This window comes from Tamandua tetradactyla, chromosome 7, assembly GCF_023851605.1.
Source record: "Tamandua tetradactyla isolate mTamTet1 chromosome 7, mTamTet1.pri, whole genome shotgun sequence".
NCBI lineage: Eukaryota > Metazoa > Chordata > Mammalia > Pilosa > Myrmecophagidae > Tamandua > Tamandua tetradactyla.
Window position 1 is genome coordinate 110,156,993 of NC_135333.1, and position 19,736 is coordinate 110,176,728.

The 19,736-nt window shown below is 39.7% G+C and overlaps 1 protein-coding gene and 1 pseudogene across 3 annotated transcripts in view; one reads left to right on the plus strand and one right to left on the minus strand.

Annotated features, from left to right (window-relative positions):
- The window catches only part of LOC143691779 (tubulin alpha-1C chain), a 100,289-nt gene that overhangs the window by 58,032 nt on the left and 22,521 nt on the right, over window positions 1-19,736 (plus strand). The window lies entirely within an intron of this gene.
- On the minus strand, window positions 17,049-17,654 carry LOC143689947 (nuclear transcription factor Y subunit beta pseudogene; annotated as a pseudogene).

A 19,736-nucleotide genomic window follows, 5' to 3' on the forward strand; every position in this document is an offset into this window, starting at 1 on the left:
TGAATTGTTGGTTTGTTCCTTTAACTGGGCCATATCTTCAATTTTCCTAGTATGATTTATTATTTTTTGCTGGTGTCTATGCATTTAATTTCCTTAATTAATTTATTCTGGAGATTATTTTCACTTTTTTTACCTAGGATTTTCTTACTGGATGACTTTGTTGTTTATCTGTTCTTTGACGTTCAGTTCAGCTTATGCTAGACCTCTAGCTTAGGTTTTGTTTAACAATCAGAAGTTTTCAGTTTCATTCAAACATTTCAAGAAATGTTTCTTGCCCTGCCTGTATGGTGCCTTTTTTTCCCCATTAGGAGGGTCTACTTAGGTATTATAGACCCCAGTCAGATTTTCCCAGACCAAATTGGCCTCCTCTCAGAAGGAGTCACCTGCGTCAGTTTTCCCTGAGGGTGGGACCCAGCAGATTGAAAGGCTTTCCTATGAAGCCTTTGGACTCTGCATTTTTCCTATCATGCCTGGTATGTGGCACTTTTCTACCTGCAGGTCCCACCAGCATAAAATAGTGTGGTATCTTTAGCTTCAGCAGGCTCTCCCTGCTGGGAGCGTGGTGCAGACAGAGGAGAGGTCGTAGGCTGGTTTTAATAGCTTCAGTTTTCCAGACCCTGGGTCTGAATTCCTTTAGGGAGGGGTTCCACCTGAGTTGGGCCCCACCCCTCTCCTAGTAAAGGTGCAGTCTACAGACAGGCTCTCAGGCAAGCTTAATTCCCCCCTTGCTTGGGGTAGTTGGAGCCTGAGAAGCCTTGCAGTTGTATCCAAAGAGCATTCAAGCTGTAGAAACACAGCCACAAAAAAGAAAAGAAAAAAAAATCCTTTACAGATTGGAACCCCCGTTCCTCGGGTTTTCTAATCAACAGCTTAAGTTGGTACATTGCTCTGTGTATCTCCAGGTCCTATGTGCCCCCTCCTTTCCTTCAGGGCCCCAGACCCTTTCAAGTATTTTGTGATGTCTGATCAAAAAACCTCTGTTTTTGTTTTTTTTTCTTTTTCTGTCAACCCTGCTCCCTCTGTGTTGGGACAAAATGCAACAACCTCAGCTTTTACTCCGGGTTCAGCTGAGCTGGGGGCCTATTTTTAGTAGTCAGAATTTGTTAATTAATTCCACAATTGGAGCCTGGTTGAGCTCAGCCCTGCTGCCAGTAAAGTCTCTTTCCTTTCCCCTCTGGGAAGCAGCCTGTGGGGGAGGGGTGCCAGCTGCCACGGCTTGGGGGACTCATGGTTCTGGGTGGGCTTGCAGCCGGTCCAGCTGGTCCAGACTGGGGCACGCTGTGTGTCCAGTCACAGACGTGGCCCTAGCAGCCGTTCTTTACTGTTCCTGGCTATTTACTAGCTGCTCTGGAGGATGAATTAAATCCCACACTTCGCTAAGCCACTATCTTGGCTCTTCTCCTCCCCCTTGAGAATCAATAATTATTTAAAGAAAGCAACAAATATAATTTCTGGAGTTGAAAAGTAAATTAAATAAATGAAAAAATTCACTAGAGGGATTCAACAGCAGAATCAAGATGAAAGAGGAATCAGTGAACTTGAAAAGAGATCAATAATATTTATCCACTGAAAAGTATAGAGAATAATTATTGGAGAATAATGAGCAAAGCCTTAGAGATTTGTGAGACAACATCAAGCATACCAATATATTTATAATGGGAGAGGAGAAAAAGAGACAGAAAAAATATTTGAAGAAATAGTGGCCAAAAATGTGCCCAGATAAACAAAGACTGAGAGAATTTGTTGCTAGCAGACCTGCCTTACAAAAAAATGAGAAAGTAAGTTAATCAGGCTGAAAAGATATGACACTTGGTAACTTGTAGCCAAAGAAGAAATGAAGAGCACTGCAAATAATAAAGATGTAGACTAATATAAAAGACTCTATACATGTAGTTTTCTTATTTCTTCTAATCTTAACTTCCTTAAAATATATGAAATTGTATAAACCAATAATTTTAACTGTTTCGGTTGTATAACATATATACTTGTGACAATCACAGCTCAAAGGAGGAGGGACGAATGGAGCTATATGAAGCAAAGTTTCAGTATTTTACTGAAACTAAGTTAGTATTAATCTGAAGTAAATAATGATAAGATGTATATTAGACTCCTTAGAGCAACCATTAAGAAAATAACTACAAAAATATGGTAAAAAAATCAATATAAGAAATACATGGCATAGTAAAGAATGTTTATGTAACACAAAAGAAGGCAGTAAAGGAGGAGCCAAGAAACAAAAAAGACAGGATATATTGAAAGCAAATAAACCCAATCACACTGATACTTACATTAATTGTGAGTGGTTAAACATCCCAATCAAAAGGCAGAAATTACCAAACTGTATATAGAAGCAAGATCCAACTAAAAGATGTCTACAAGAGCATACCTTAGATTCAATGACACAAATAGACTGAAAGTAAAAGGTGGGAAAGATATTCATGGAAATAGTAACCATCAGAGAACTGGGGTCACTATTTTAATATCAGACAAAATAGACTTTAAGAAAAAAAATGCTGCAACAGACAAAGTGAGACATTTAAAAATGATTAAGAGGTCAATTTATCAAGAAATATAACAATTACAAACAAGTATGTACCTAACAGAACCCAAAATACATGAAACAAAAGCTGACAGAATTGAAGGTAGAAAAAGACAATTCAGGAATCATTGTTGTACACTTTGATGATAGATAGACCAGCTAGAGAGAAAGTCAGTAAGACTATAGAGGGGACTATAGAGAACAAAACTAACAACCAACTTGACCTGACTGACATGTACGGAGCACCCAACAACTGCAGGAAGCATACTCTTTTCAATTGTACATAGAACATTCTCTATGATAGATCATATGTTAGGCCATAAAACAAGTGTTTAATAAATTTAAAAGAATTGAAATCATGCAAACTACATTCTTTGGCCACAATGGAATTAAATTTGAAATCAACAACAGAAAGATATCTGGGAAATCTCCAAGTGTTTGGAAATTGAACAGGTTTCTAAATAACCATGGGTCAAAGAAGAAACCACAAGAAAAATTAGAAAATACTTTGAACTTAATAAAAATGGAAACACAACATATCAAAATGTATGGGATGCAGCTAAGAAGTGCTTAGATGGGAACACCAGTATCAGAAAAGAGGAAAGGTCTCAAATCAACAACCTAAGCTTCCACCTTAAAAGCTAATTTAGGGACTTCCGGGAAGGTGGCCAACTAGAGTAGCTTGAGATTAGCCCTGCTCCATGGAAAAGTTAGAGAAGGGACAGGAGGGTGACTGAGCTCGCAATTCGGGAGTGCAGCTGACCTGGGAGAGCCTTCTGCACCACATGCGGCAACCCTGGTTACAGAGGCCGAGGAACTGAGAGGCAGAAAGTTGGAGCCTGACACAGAGCTGGAGTGTGCAGAGGGGAGCCCAGGACTAGGAAGTAAGCCAGGCTGCTTTCCTTGAGTGTGCTATCCTCACCAGTACAGTTCCGTGACTGGTGACGCACCTACACCCCACACACCTGAACCCTGTCACCCACTCCCATTCCCCATGCTCCAGGTATCCCCACCCCCACAGCCCCCAGTGCATGTACCTGCCCTCCACCCCCACCTCGAGTGCAGCCCAACCCACAGCTCCACCCCCCCAAGCACCACCTCCCCCTTCCTGTTCCCTGCAGGCTGTTGCCAGCACATAAAGGTTGCAGGCAGTAACCTCTATATCTAGGCTATCCCTGCTCCCTGCCCACAGTGTCACACAGCCTCACCCTGCCCTCCCTGAGCTCAGCACATCCTTTTATGGCACTTCCAGGCCCATGCATGTGCACGGCCCCCAATCACGTCATTCAGCCCTGGGAACCAGACTTTACAGCAGTCCTAGAACCATGCATATACACAGCCCTCAGCCTCACTTCCCAGCTCTGAGAAAGTGTTGACCTGCACAGCCAGGTCACATCTGCCCCCACTCCACGAAGGCATAACACCGACCTGCTTCCACAGCTCTACGCATGCACAAAGAGCCTTGTGCCTTAGACCAGCGCATACCAGGGTTACGCCCCCCCAAACCAGTGTACCCACACAGCTACATCCTCCCTGGTCACTGGGCGCCCACAATCACAAGCATCAGCATAATATCCCCAACCTATGCCCATACCTGCCCTGAAACAAATCACCATACTGAGTATTCCACCCCGTGCCCTGCTCCCTGCTGTATAACCATCCCAAAGCAAATAGGAGAAGAGAAATAACAAAGATTACAGCAGAGATAAATGAATGGGTGAACAAAAGAACAATAGAAAGAATCAATAAAACCAAAAGTTGGTTCTTTGAGAAAATCACTAAAATTAATGGGCCACTAGCAAGACTGAAAAAGGAAAAAAGAGAGAGGATGCAAATAAACAAAATCAGAAATGAGAAGGGGTGCCTAACCACAGATCCTGAAGAAATAAATCATAAGAGGATACCATGAACAACTATATGCCAACAAACTAGATAACTTAGATAAAATGGAAAAATTCCTGGAGACACACAAACAAGCTACACTGACCCAGGAAGAAATAGATGATCTCAACAAACCAGTCACAAGTAAAGAGATTCAATCAGTCATCAAAAATCTCCCTACAAAGAAAAGCCCAGGGCCATATGGCTTCACGGGGGAATTTTATCAAACATTCCAGTTTGATAACACCAATCCTTTTTGAACTTTTCCAAAAAATTGAGGAAAAAGGAACTCTACCTAAGTCATTTTATGACGCTAATATCATTTTAATACCAAACCAGGTAAAGATGCTATAGGAAAGGAAAATTACAGGCCAATTACCCTAATGAACATAGATGCAAAAATTCTCAATAAAATATTAGCAAATTGAATCCAACAGCACATTAAAAGAATTATACACCATGACCAAGTGGGATTTATATGAGGAACGCAAGGATGGTGAACCAAGAAAATCAATTAATGTAACACAGCACATTAACAAATCAAAAGGGAAAAATCACATGATCATCTCGATTGATGCTGAAAAAGCATTCGACAAAATTCAGCATTCTTTTCTAATAAAAACACTCCAAAAGATAGGAATCAAAGGTAACATAGACAGCATCATACTCATCAGAAAGAAACTGAAAGCTTTTCCCCTAAGATCAAGTACAAGACAAGGCCCACTGTCACCACTATTATTCAACATTATGCTAGAAGTTCTAGCTAGAGCAATCAGGTAGGACAAAGAAATAAAAGGCATCCAAGTTGGAAAGGAAGAAGTAAAACTTTCATTATTTGCAGATGACATGATACTACACTTGGAAGATCCTGAGAAATCTACAGCAAAGTTACTTGAGTTAAACGAATTCAGCAAGGTGGTGGGATATAAAATTAATGTGCAAAAATCAGTAGCATTATTCTATACACAAGCAATGATCTAGCTGAGGAGTCAGTTAAGGAAACAATTCCATTCAAAATAGCAACTAAAGGAATCAAATACTTAGGAACAATAACAAAAAATTAGATAAGTGGGAACTCCTCAAAATCAAATGTTTCTGGACCTCAAAAGACTTTGTCAAAATGGTGAAGAGGCAGCCAACTCAATGGGAAAAAACATTTGAAAATCACATATCAGACAAAGATTTGATTTCCTGTATATACAAAGAAATCATACAACTCAACAACAAAAGAATAAACAATCCAGTTATAAAATGGGCTAAAGATGATATGAATAGGCATTTTTCTAAAGAGCAAATACAGATGGCGCAAAAGCACATGAAGATATGCTCATTTTCACTGGCTATAAGGGAAAGGCACATCAAGACTACAATGAGATACCACCTCACACCTATAAGAATGGCTGCTATTAAATAAACAGGAAACTATAAATGTTGGAGAGGATGTGGAGAAACTGGGACACTTATGCACTGCTGGTGGGAATGTATAATGGTGCAGCCACTATGGAAGACTGTCTAAGGCGGTTGCTTAGGAAACTAGATATCGAGTTGCCCTGTGGCCCAGCAATAGCACTATTTCGTATATACCTAGAAGAGCTGAAAGCAATGACACAAACAGACATTTGCACACCTATGTTCATAGCAGCATTATTCACACTTGCCAAAAGATGGAAACCAACCAAATGCCAATCAACAGATGAGTGGATCAACAAATGTGGTATATACATACAATGGAATATTATGCAGCAGTAAGACAAAATGACATCCTGAAGCACATGACAAGATGGATGAGCCTTGAAGACAAAATGCTGAGCGAAATTAGCCAGACACAAAAGGATATATACTGCATGATTCCACTTTTATGACTAGCATAAAGATATAATCAGAGACTTATAATACAGAATATAGGGGCTTAGAGATACATAGAAGCTAGAGATGGGTGAACTATTAGCTAATGAGCTTGAACTCCAATGTAAGGAAATAGATAGGAGTGAAGGTGATTCTCTAGTGGGTCTAGAAGTAATATTACCATGTTGAAGATGAACAAGATTGAAAAGGGTTCTACAGAGCTACGTGTCCCACTGTCTCACACTAGAAACATGAATGAGTTCTTATGAGAATTACTTCAAAGATAGGATTCTTGTGTAAAGAGTGTTTTAGTCCAGGGTACAGGGAGAAAACTGCTATTGCATGCTATGAGCTATTTTCAAAGGGAAACCATCAGCACTACCACAGCAACAGCAGAAGTAAATAATGGGATGAGGAACAAGAATTAAGAGGAGGTTTAGATTTCGTATTTGGTGAGGGTGTGTTTACTGGTATTTTTTCTCTTGGGAACGATGAAATTATCTAAAATTGAGAATGTTGATGGACTGTGGACTTTGGGCCCTCTCCGTGATGCCTAATGAATGCAGGTGGCTGAAGGATGCACTGACAGAGTAGATTGGCAAACGATGGTGTATACTTATGAATGAAGGTTGTGCTGCCAGAAAAAGGAATAATGTCCTGAGGCATACAGTGATGTGAATGAACATGTGAGACATTTGGTGAGACAAAATGAGCCAGAAATAAAAAAACAACAATAGTATGGTCACCTTTAGAAAATGCTTATAAGAAAACCAGGGCCTAGATTGCAAGCTTTTAGAGCAGACACGTTAAGTCCAGAGTGGTGATTATTATTTCTGGATTTTGAAAGGCTGTTATATATATAACCTGATATTTAAAGATAAGAATGAAGCTGAATAGGTTGGGGTTAAAGTAATTCAGAACATAGGGGTAAGGAAGATAGTGTCTTTATTTTTGGAACCACACATACTCTTTGAAACCAATGGAATAAAGTTTTATTTGATCTGGAACTCAAATTTTCTGTAGTGCATTATCTAATTCAACCTATCTGTATAACTCATTTGAACAACTGAAACACAGTATAAGAAAGAGGTCCTTTAATCCTGTATAGATTATTGTAATGCCTGGAAACATCCTAGAGTATATTAAGCAGATAATCAAAAAGTATTGGCAAAGTCCCCTGAGGGAGGGGAGAAAAGACTATGGAACTATTAAATCTTACCAGCAGGGAATCTGCTGATACTGTGTCAAACCTTAGGGATACCCAAACCAATAGGCCATGCCCGCGATCATGAGACTTACTCTTGTGAAATTTATGTAGGTGGCATAGAAGCTTAGACTTACTATAGGCATGCCTAAGAGTTACTTCTGGAGGACCTCTGTTGTTGATCAGATGTGGCCTCAGTCTCTCTAAGCTCAACTCTGCAAGTGAAATCATTGCCCCCCCCCCATACTTGGGACATGACATCCGGGGTGAAAGTCTCCCTGGCGACATGGGAGATGACTCCCAGGAATGAATCCAGACCTGGCACCGTGGGATCAACAATTCCATCCTGACCAAAAGAGGGGAAAGAAGTGTAATTAATCATGTATCAGTGGCAGAGAGAGTTCAGATAGAGTCGAGAGACTACTCTGTTGGTTGCTCTTATGCAAGCTTCAGGTAGACCTTGCTACCTGTCATAACCTGCCAACCCCCAACCAGGACCATTCCAGCCAATCCTAAAGAACACCTAGGACAATATATAAGATTCCACAAGGGTTCCAGGCACTAGAGTAATTTTCCAGAAACCTACCACCTCCAGATGAGTCCCTGGTCCAAATAAGTCCTGAAACCTAGCCCATCCTCTCCAGAACATCAGATAGTTCCATCTCCCTACCCCATATTAGTGACAGACCCTTCCAATATCAAAATTTAGAATTGCCATAGCTCAAACAACCCTAAAGAGAGGTATGGAAAGATCAAAGGTGATCATGGAATTATACATAGAAGATAGGACGTAATAAATGAATAAGAATGCTGAATCATTAAATTGTTATCTCTTTTAGTCTCCAGTATTTTAGAGCAGCCAGAAGTAAAAACCTAAAATTGTGAAATTATAACCCATGTCAAAGTCTGAAATATGTTCTACAACTAATTTTGGTGCTGTGCTTTGAAATTTATAGCTTTTTTGTATATATGTTATTGGTCACAAAAAAAGGAAAAAAAGGTCAATTATGATGATAAAAAAGTATTTAAGCCCTCTAGCCTCCTAAATTCTGGAGCAGCTAGAAGGAAAAATATGAGAGGATCATATTGTAGCCCATGACAAACTCTGGGAATTGTCCTGTAACCACTTGTTGAAGTGTGCTTTGAAAACTATTGCTTTTTCATTTCTTTGCTTTGTATATATGTTATACTATACAATAAAAAAGTTTTAAAAATCCTAATTTTCAAGAAAGATAGAAGAGCAAACTAAAACCAATGTAAGTGGGAAGAAAAGAAAGAAAGATTAGAGAAAAAAATTTTTAAAAATAGAAAGCAGAAAAATAATAAAGAAAATCAATAAACCAAAAGTCATTTCTTAGAAAAGATTAACACGCTTTAGCAATTTTTAATCTAGATTAATAAAAGAAAACTGGGCCCTAACCAAGGAATGAATGAGTAATATACTCCTGGCTAGATTTTAGAATTGCTATAGACCAGTGAGTACTATGACCCTTTCATCCCCCCCGCCCCTCTTTGAATGAGAGTGTCTATTGGTGTTATCATCACCATTGAATACTGGGTGCATGGGGATACGGATTTCATAGTTACCTTGGGACTACGTCTCACTTTGAGAATCTTTAGCCAGTAGAATTAAAGGTGAAAAACAGACTTATTGAAACATGTAAGTCCTGGATCTTCTATATTTCTTCTACATTCTGCATAAAATCAGAAGTTCCTTCTTTAGTTCCCCTCTCTCTTCTCACAGACAGCTAGAAAATGGTTGGAATTTTCAACATTCTGCCTGGAACTCTCCTCAGCCAGATCTGATACTTGGCCAGAGTGACAGGTGACCTGTTTTTCACATTAATGGAAACAACAGTGTCCAATAATGCTGATAGATTAAATAAGATGAGAACATAGAACTGACAATTGGACTTAGTATTGTGGAGGTCATGGATGACACTGACAAGAACAGTTTGGGAGAACTGGTAAGCATTAAAGCCTGATTCCAGTGGGTTCAAGGAATGGGGGGAGACAGATTAGAGGTAGTGAGTATAGATAACCCTATCCAGAAGTTTTTCTCCAAAGGAGAGAAGTGGGATAGTAGCTAGAGGCAGAAGTGAAATCATGGGAGGTTCTTTTGTTTTAGAGATAGGAGAGTGAGCATGTCTTTATCCTAAAAGAAAAGATCAAATAGAGAGCATGGTGGTATGTACCCCAGAAAATCATGTTCTAAAAGCGAATCTATTCCTATGGTGTGCTGGTTTGAAAGGATATATGCCCCCTAAGAAAGCCATGTTTTAATATAAATCTCATTACTTAAAGGTAGAATAATCCCTACTCAGTACTGTATATTTGAAACTGTAATGAGATCATCTCCCTAGTTGATGTGATTTAGTTAAGAACGGTTGTTAAACTGGATTAGGGGATGACATGTCTCCACCCATTTGAGTGGGTCTTGATTGGTTTACTGGAGTCCTATAAAAGAGGAAATATTTTGGACACGGAGAGAGACTCGGAGAGAGCAGAGAATGCTGCAGCACCACGAAGCAGAGAGTCCACCAGCCAGCGACCTTTGGAGATGAAGAAGGGAAATGCCTCCCGGGGAGCTTTATGAAACCAGAAGCCAGGAGAGTAAGCTAGCAGATGACGCCGTGTCTGCCATGTGCCCTTCCAGCCGAGAGAGAAGCCCTGACTGCGTTCGCCATGTGCCTTTCCAGATGAGAGAGAAACCCTGAACTTCATCGGCCTTCTTGAACCAAGGTATCTTTCCCTGGATGCCTTTGATTGGACTTTTCTATAGACTTGTTTTAATTCTCGGCCTTAGAACTGTAAACTAGCAACTCATTAAATTCCCCTTGTTAAAAGCCATTCCGTTTCTGGTATATTGCATTCCAGCAGCTAGCAAACTAGAACATATGGTGTAAACCTTTTGTAAGTAGGACCTTTCAATGAGGTTACTTCAGTTAAGGCATCCCCAGGGTGGGCCTTAAGTGAGGAAGACAGAGACAAAGAGAGAGAAAGCATGGAAGCAAGAAGCTGAAAGCAAGCAAGTCTGGAAGAGAAGGAAGAGACCAGTGTGTACTGCCATGTGCCTTATTGTGTGACAGAAGTATAGGATTGCCAGCAGCCTGGTCTTCAGGAAGAAAACATCATCTTGGTTATGCCAGTTGTGGACATTTTCAAGGCCTCGAAACCATAAGCTTGTAAACTAATAACTTCTCATTATTAAAAGCTAACCCATTTTTCAGTCAGCAGCCTAGCAAACTAAAACAGAGAGGGAAAAATTGATGATGCAGGAGGCAGAGAATCATTGGAGTAACTTCCTTGAATAAGCAAAAGTAGTTGAGATATAATACCCTATGAATTTCGGACTTCTTAGTCCCCACAATTATGTGAGCCAATTCCTTAAAATAAAATCTCAATATCCTGTTGATTCTGCTTCTCTGTAGAACCCTGTCTCCTAAACTGGGTCATATGATAATTCTATGTTTAACTCTCTGAGGAACCACCAAACTGTTTTGCACAATGACTGTACCATTTTACATCCCTCCAGCCATGTATGAGGGTTTCAATTTCTCCACATCCTCTCCAACACTTTTTATTGTTAAAAAATTTTTAGTATTAATTTTCCATTTTTTTAAAAATAAAAGCCATCCTAATGGGTGTAAAGTGGTATTTCTTTGCAGTTCAATTTGTATTTCCGTAATGACTAATGATATTGAACATCTTTTCATGTGCCTATAGGCCATTTGTATATCTTCTTTGAAGAAGTATCTGTCCAAATCATTTGCCCATTTTTTAATAACTGTTCAAGTGCTTTTGCCCATTTTTCAATATTGTTGATTTGCAGGAGCTCTTTATATATTCTGCTTATTGAACCCTTATCGGATATATGATATGCTACTATTTTCTCCCATTCTGTAGGTTTTCTTTTCACTTTGTTGATAAGGTCCTTTGAACCACAAATTTTTTTTGTTTTAGTGAAATCCAATTTATCCCTTTTTTAATTTTGTTACTCTTGCTCTTGGTGTCAAAGCTAAGAATCCATTGACAAATCTAAGGTCATGATGATTTTTCCCTTATGCTTTCTAAGAGTCTTATGGTGTTAGCTCTTATATTTGAGTCATTGATTCATTTTGAGTTAATTTTTTGTATGTGGTATGAGATAAAGATCCAACCATGGTTTGAATTTTAAATGAACCTATCAGCATGCCATAGTCATACCTGTAGCTATGAGATAGAGGGTGTTAGGTTTACTCGGGTTTGAAGTTTTTTAAATGAACACAACAGAGAAAATGGAATTCAGGAGTTGAGACTATAAGAAAAGAGCAAAATAATAGTGATGGACTATGGAGGAAGAGACATGAAGACATAAGGGGGTAAAGGACAGTGAAAAGGTTGTAGGATCAAGGGTTATCGATCCTAGTTAGAAAGAAGTATTGTTGGGATTGGTTTTCTGGAGCTAGAAAGGTAGGAGATAGTGGTTATATAGTAGGATGCCCAAAATTGAAATCATGGAGGAAGGTGTTCTAGTTTGCTAGCTGCCGGAATGCAATATACCAGAAACGGAATGGCTTTTAAAAGGGGTGATTTAATGAGTTGCTAGTTTACAGTTCTAAGGCCGAGAAAATGTCCCAATTACAACAAGTCTATAGTAATGTCCAATCAAAGGCATCCAGGGAAAGATACCTTGGTTCCAGAAGGCCGATGAAGTTCAGGGTTTCTCTCTCAAGTGAGATGGCACATGGCAAACACAGTCAGGGCTTCTCTCAGCTGGAAGGGCACATGGCAAATACGGCGTCATCTGCTAGCTTTCTCTCCTGGCTTCCTATTTCATGAAGCTCCCGGGGAGGCGTGTTCCTTCTTCATCTCCAAAGGTCACTGGCTGGTGGACTCTGCTTCGTGGTGCTGCAGCATTCTCTGCCCTCTCTGAGTCTCTCTCTCCAAAATGTTTTCTCTTTTATAGGACTCCAATAAACCAGTCAAGACCCACTCAAATGGGTGGAGACATGTCATTCCCTAATCCAGTTAAACAACCATTTTTGACTAAATCACATCACCTAGGGAGATGATCTTATTACAGTTTCAAATATACAGTATTGAATAGGGAGTATTTTACCTTTAAGAAATGGGATTTATATCAAAACATGGCTTTTCTTAGGGGGCATACTTCCTTTCAAACCAGCACAGAAGGAGATGCTTATTATCACTAATAAGTGAATGGGAGAGTGGAAATAAGCCACAAGTTGTGGACAAAGGGAAGAAAGAAGGATATTAAGTAAATTAAGTGGATACATAACAACTAGAGTTGTTTAATCGTAACTTGTTTAGACAAAGAGAGTGAAGGGTCAAGAAAGGGGTTAGTTTATGAAGCAGGATCCCAGAGGCTGTAAATGGGAATAAAAACTAGGGCACAGATGGATGGGATTAATATTAATAATAAGGTGGGGAAGAGCTGGTAGTCCCTAATAAGATAAGAGGGAGGGATAAAATCAGGAATGGACACAGACATTTGTTGATAAGATCAAAGCTGATAGAACTCAGGTTAGATCCCTTAATCCAATCACTAAATTAGGAATCTAGAGAAAGGTGTAGTTGAGGAGCTTGAAAGATACAGAAAAGATTGGGAGCTGTTGCTATGTGTTGGGTGACAAGGAGTAAAGCTGGGTAAAAGAATCATATAGAGTGGTGGAGAATGTGAGAAGCTGAAGTCTGAGGAAGGTGGGAGATTATCTTAACTTCCTATAGCTCTCTGCAAATAGGGAAAATACAGTGAGTACTTATATGGGTTAGTCTATAAGGTTCAAGTCGTCACAAGATGATCTCATGGACATTTTACTGGTGTTTTCCATAATAATAAGCACTAAAAGAATGGTATCTCTAAATTCCTCTTTTCTTTTTTTCAATTACATTTTTTTAATGGTGCTGCTTAAGCTAGGAATATTTTACCAATTTTTAAAAATTTTATACATCTATCAAAAGGTAAAACTCTAACTAGGTGTTCATGCAAGGTATTATATAACCAAGACAAGCTAAAATTCATAATAAAGGCAACTTGCATTCAAAATGGACTCTACCCTTATATTTTTTTAAAAGGCAATCATCACGAATTAACACAGTTGTTAACTTGAATTACAAAAATAACATGGTTCAATAGGAAAATAAGAAACAGTCTACAAAATCTCTGACAGTAATAAATCACAATATGTAATGCATACAGGAGTCATACAGAGCCACAAACCCTCATACAAAACACAAACATTTTAATACCTTTAAAATCCAATTTTTTCTTTAAAATCATTTTTTTAAAAAGATTCTCAAGGGCTTCCGGAGAAGATGGCGGCTGAGTAAGATGCGCGGGTCTTAGTTCCTCCTCCAGAACAGCAACTAAAGAAACAGAAACAATACGAAACAGCTCCCGGAGCCAAGACAGAGACCAAAAAGACAGCGTACCCCATTCTGGAACGGCTGAACGGGCAGGGAGAATCCGCTGCGGTGAGATACCCGAGGGGCGCGCGTTTTCCCGGCCAGGGTGGCTGGCGACTGGGGTCCCCTCCACGCACGTGGCTCCCCGGTCTGACTGGGAACGTTGGATAGCGGGGCCCTCCCTCCACGCTTGGCGTCTTGGGCCAGCTGGGCAATTTGGACCGGCACTCCCCCAAGCCGCGGCGGCCGGCAACCCCCCCTCCACGCGCGGTTTCCCGGGCCGACTACGAGATTCGGATTGGCAAGTTAAAGGAGCCACAGCATCTTTTACTGGTGGGACCCGCAGACAGACGAGCGCCACGAGCGCCACCTACTGGACAGGAAAAGAAAAACAGAGCCCAGAGATTTCACAGAAAAACCTTGCAACCAGCCGGGTCCCACACCCAGGGAAATCTGATCAAATGCCCAGACACCAGCAGAAAATAATGGATGACGCTCGGAAAATTGAAGATATGGCCCAGTCAAAGGAACAAACCAATAGTTCAAATGAGATACAGGAGCTGAGACAACTAATGCTGAATATACGAACAGAAATGGAAAAACTCTTCAAAAACCAAATCAATAAATTGAGGGAGGACATGAAGAAGACATAGGCTGAACAAAAAGAAGAAATAGAAAATCTGAAAAAACAAATCACAGAACTTATGGGAGTGAAGGACAAAGAAAAAAAATGGAAAAAACAATGGATACCTACAATGGTAGATCTAAAGAGACAGAAGCTACAATTAGTGAACTGGAGGATGGAACATCTGATTTCCAAAAAGAAACAGAAACTATAGGGAAAAGAATGGAAAAACTTGAGCAGGGGATCAGGGAACTGAATGACAATATGAAGCACACAAATATACGTGTTGTGGGTGTCCCAGAAGGAGAAGAGAAGGGAAAAGGAGGAGAAAAACTAATGGAAGAAATTATCACTGAAAATTTCCCAACTCTTATGAAAGACCTAAATTTACAGATCCAAGAAGTGCAGCGCACCCCAAAGAGAATAGACCCAAATAGGCGTTCTCCAAGACACTTACTAGTTAGAATGTCAGAGGTCAAAGAGAAAGAGAGGATCTTGAAAGCAGCAAGAGAAAAACAATCCGTCACATACAATGGAAACCCAATAAGACTATGTGTAGATTTCTCAGCAGAAACCATGGAAGCTAGAAGACAGTGGGATGATATATTTAAATTACTAAAAGAGAAAAACTGCCAACCAAGACTCCTATATCCAGCAAAATTGTCCTTCAAAAATGAAGGAGAAATTAAAACATTTATAGACAAAAAGTCACTGAGAGAATTTGTGACCAAGAGACCAGCTCTGCAAGAAATACTAAAGGGAGCACTAGAGTCAGATACGAAAAGACAGAAGAGAGAGGTATGGAGAAGAGTGTAGAAAGAAGGAAAATCAGATAGGATATATATAATACAAAAGCCAAAATGGTAGAGGAAAATACTATCCAAACAGTAATATCACTAAAAGTTAATGGACTGAATTTCCCAATCAAAAGACATAGACTGGCAGAATGGATTACGACCCAGCAATAGCACTGCTAGGTATCTACTCAAAGGACTTAAGGGCAAAGACACATATGGACATTTGCACACCAGTGTTTATAGCAGCATTATCTACAATTGCAAAGAGATGGAAACAGCCAAAATGTCCATCAACAGACGAGTGGCTAAACAAACTGTGGCGTATACCTACGATGGAATATTATGCAGCTTTAAGACAGACTAAACTTATAGAAGCATGTAATAACATGGATGGACCTAGAGAACATTATGCTGAGTGAGTCTAGCCAAAAACTAAAGGACAAATACTGTATGGTCCCACTGATGTGAACCGACATTCGAGAATCAGCTTGGAATATATCATTGGTAACAGAGACCAGCAGGAGTTAGAAACAGGGTAAGATAATGGGTAATTGGAGCTGAAGGGATACAGACTGTGCAACAGGACTAAATACAAAAACTCAAAAATGGACAGCACAATAATACCTAAGTGTAATGTAACTATGTTGGAACACTGAATGAAACTGCACCTGAAATATAGTTTTTTGTTTGTTTGTTTGTTTGTTTGTATCTTTTGTTTTTGTTTTTTCCTTTTCCTTTTTTTATATATATATATATTTTATTAGTATTATTATTTTAATTCTCTTCTCTATATTAACATTCTGTATCTTTTTCTGCTGTTTTGCTAGTTCTTTTCCTAAATCGATGCAAATGTACTAAGAAATGATGATCATACATCTATGTGATGATACTAAGAATTACTGAGTGCATGTGTAGAATGGAATGATTTCTAAATGTTGTGTTAATTTCTTTTCTTTTTTTTGATTAATAAAAAAAAATTTTAAAAAAAAGATTCTCAAGTCAGAATTAATACTTCAATTAGTCAAGCATCGGGAAGGTACATTACACTATTTAATATATGTGCTGGTTTGAAAATGTTGTGTACCCTAGATCTTTAAACATGTTCTTTAACCATGATTCAGTATTGCCCGGTGGGATCTTTTGATTACGTTGTTTCCATGGAGATATGACCCACCCAGTTGTGGGTGGGACCTTTTGATCAGGTGGTTTCCAGGAGATGTGTCTCCACACATTCAAAGTGGGGTTGCTTACCAGAGTCCTTTAAGAGGGAACCATTTTGGAAAAAGTTTCAGAGCCCACACAGCCAGAGACCTTTGGAGATGCAAAAGAAAACACCCTTAGGGAATGCTTATGAAACGAGAAGCCAGGAGACAAAGCTAGCAGACATTACCATGTGCCTTCCCAGCTGACAGATGTCCAGAAGCCAAAGACCCCAGCAGATGCCAGCCACATACAGCCGCAGCTAACAAAGGTGTTCCAAATGGCATTAGCCTTTCTTGAGTGAAGGTAACCTGTTGGTTTCTTTATTTGGACATTTTCATGATCTTAGAACTGTAAACTTGCAACTTAATAAATTTCCTTTCTAAAAGCCACTCTGCTTCTGGTATATTGCATTCCAGCAGCTTTACAAACTAAAACAATGTACAAAAAGACATCTTTCCAACCAGTCATTTTCTTCTAACGTCTCAGTTCTGGAATTGTATAGCCTTTTCTGCATCTCCACACTCTGTATGCTGTCATTTCTTCAGATCATGAAAACTCAATTTGTTGAATACCAGAAATCTGTTGACACGATGTTGTATAAATCATTACATTTTGTGGTTGACCATCTGCAGTTATTAAGCCAGCTGCTAACTGGGTAGTAAATGCCTCCTCTGTAAACTCTTCGCTTAGTCCTTCTGTACCTGTGACCATCCCACCAATTCCTTTCTCTCCTTTCATAGCCTCTTGAATTTCTGAGGTGTAATTTCAGAGGCTCCATGTAACTGTCAAAGCCTAAGGCAGACATGGCAAAGAGAATATCCTCTCCATTGACTGTCTTCCATTTCTCTTGATGACATTTTTCACTTGCTTCAGATGTTCTAAAGTTGATGAACTCACACATTCTTGAACATTTTCTTTGGCATCTTTTTTGTTTGAGATATGGCATTTTTCATTATTCTTGCCACACTTATACTTGGAAGATACATATCTTATTCTCTGAAGCTTTCTTTACAAAGTTTCATGAAGCTTCATGATCAGGCTATCCACAGTATCATCATGAGGCTGTATAACATAGTGACTTCCTCCAATACATTCTGCAGAAATTCATAGTTGAGACACATGTGTTGTAGAACTGTCACCATCCATTGTCATGAAATGCCATCAGAATGTGTTGTGAGTGTTGCTTAGGAGCACCTCTCTACAAAGATTCCTGGTCTTTCCTCAGTTTCAAGCTTTGGGGCAAGACCACAAGCCGTCAGCTGGCTGCATTCTTTATGTGTAAATCAGACTGCAGGAAGACCAAGTCCATTCCTTCTTCTCAGGGGCCTTGCTTCCTACCCACAAAGTGCCCAGGCACTCCCAGCCCCATGGTGTGGACCTTTGGTTAGTACTGCGTGTGCAGGGCATCCCCCCAACTCTCCCTGTGCCTCACACCTCCTCCAGCCCACTGGCCACGCATGCCTGGGATGGCGCAGATAGCTAAAGTGCTCTAAGGTCTTCTTAAGGTCCAGATCCAGATCTCTATCCTTGCTAGACCTCTGCACTTTTGTATTCTGCAGGCATCCAAAACTCTATTGTAAGACTAACAAAGCAATCTAACTTCAGCTTCACATTTAAAAAATAAATGAATACAAATAAATCTCCCTCCTCCTCTAATATTTCCTATCATCATTACCAGCCCAGCCTCCCAAAATAGACAATTCAGAATCTTTTCATGCCCCTTGCTCTTCATACCCAATTTGTACTTATTTCTACATTGTGAATACCTCTTGAGGCTTGTCCCTCCTCTCCATAGGATTGCCCACAAAGTGTCCAAAATCTTAGGAGGTTTATACATTCTAAATGGGGTAGTGGGGGAGTGAGGCAAATTGGTCATGTTTCAACCCCAAACAAAGAAGAAACTGGCTTTTCAAGGTGCAAGTGCACACATACTCAGATGGCTAGGTTCTGATGGGCTTCCAGTCTCCAGTTCGTTTGTGCTGGAACATGATTTGTGGTACCACATGAATACTTGGATCATTGTCTTAAAATGTGTCACCAGCCTAGACCCCTCCTTTCCTCAAAATAATTTTATTTGAGTCTTAGTGTCTTTACTATAGTCAAGGTTCCCTAGTTAGGCAGATGCCATGAACCGAACCCAGGTCTCCGGCATGGCAGGCAAGAACTCTGCCACTGAGCTACTGCTGCTTGCCCATTAATATAAGAACTTAAGGGTCCAGGCTGGAAATTCTAGTCCCTTCCTGCCCTTGGATGCATATACATATTGATTCACTTCCTACTCCAAATCTTTACTTGGATGTCTAATAGGCATCTTAGATTTAACATGTCCAAAGCCAAAACCCGATATCCCCAATCTTTACCACCAATTTGTTCTTCTCCCAATCTGCCTCATCTTAGTAAATATCAACTCCATTTTTTTCCAGTTGCTCAACCCAAAACGCTTGAAGTCATTTTTGATTCTTCTTTTTCTCATAAACCACATTCAATCTCAGAAAATCCTTTCTAGAATTTGGCCCTTCTTACCACCTCCACTGCTAGCCCTCTGGTCTCCTGCCCACATTATTGCAGTAGCTCTTAGCTGGTTGCCTGCTTTCATGCACGCCTCCCTACAGTCTCTTCTAAGCACATAGGCCACAGTGACCCTGTTAGAACAGAAGTCTAATTTTGTCATACGTTTGCTCAGAACACTGTGTTTTATACGTAGTGTCTTTATAGATAATGTCTCATCTCAAATGGAACATGAACACCTGTAGAGGCTTTGCTTTGTTCCTCAGCTAGAACAGCATTGAAATAAAAAAGAATAATATAATTTTGTACTTCTAGAAAATGTTTACATTTGGGGGGGTACTATATACAATGAATGAATTGCATAAGGAAATGTAGAGGTCATGTTTTATTTTATAAATGATGAAGCTAAGGTCCATTCAGTCAATTGTGGTATAACCAGATCTCCCAGGTCCCCGTCTATTTACCAGGCTATTTTAGAATAGGAATCATCCTCCCACTATAGATGGGGAAACTCAGAGGCAATTAAGGTAAGGACTTTGGCAGTAGTCACTCTATTTAATCACAACAGAAACCAGAATTCCCAGTTCCTAGTAGTTATAATTGCTCTGTGAGTTTACACTCTTGTCACTGAGGGTTCAATAAAATCCTAACTTTACTATTTTGCTATCTTAATCTTTACTTTTCCTACCCCCTATTCTTTCCCTTCTTGTTTTGCTCTGTCCTTGT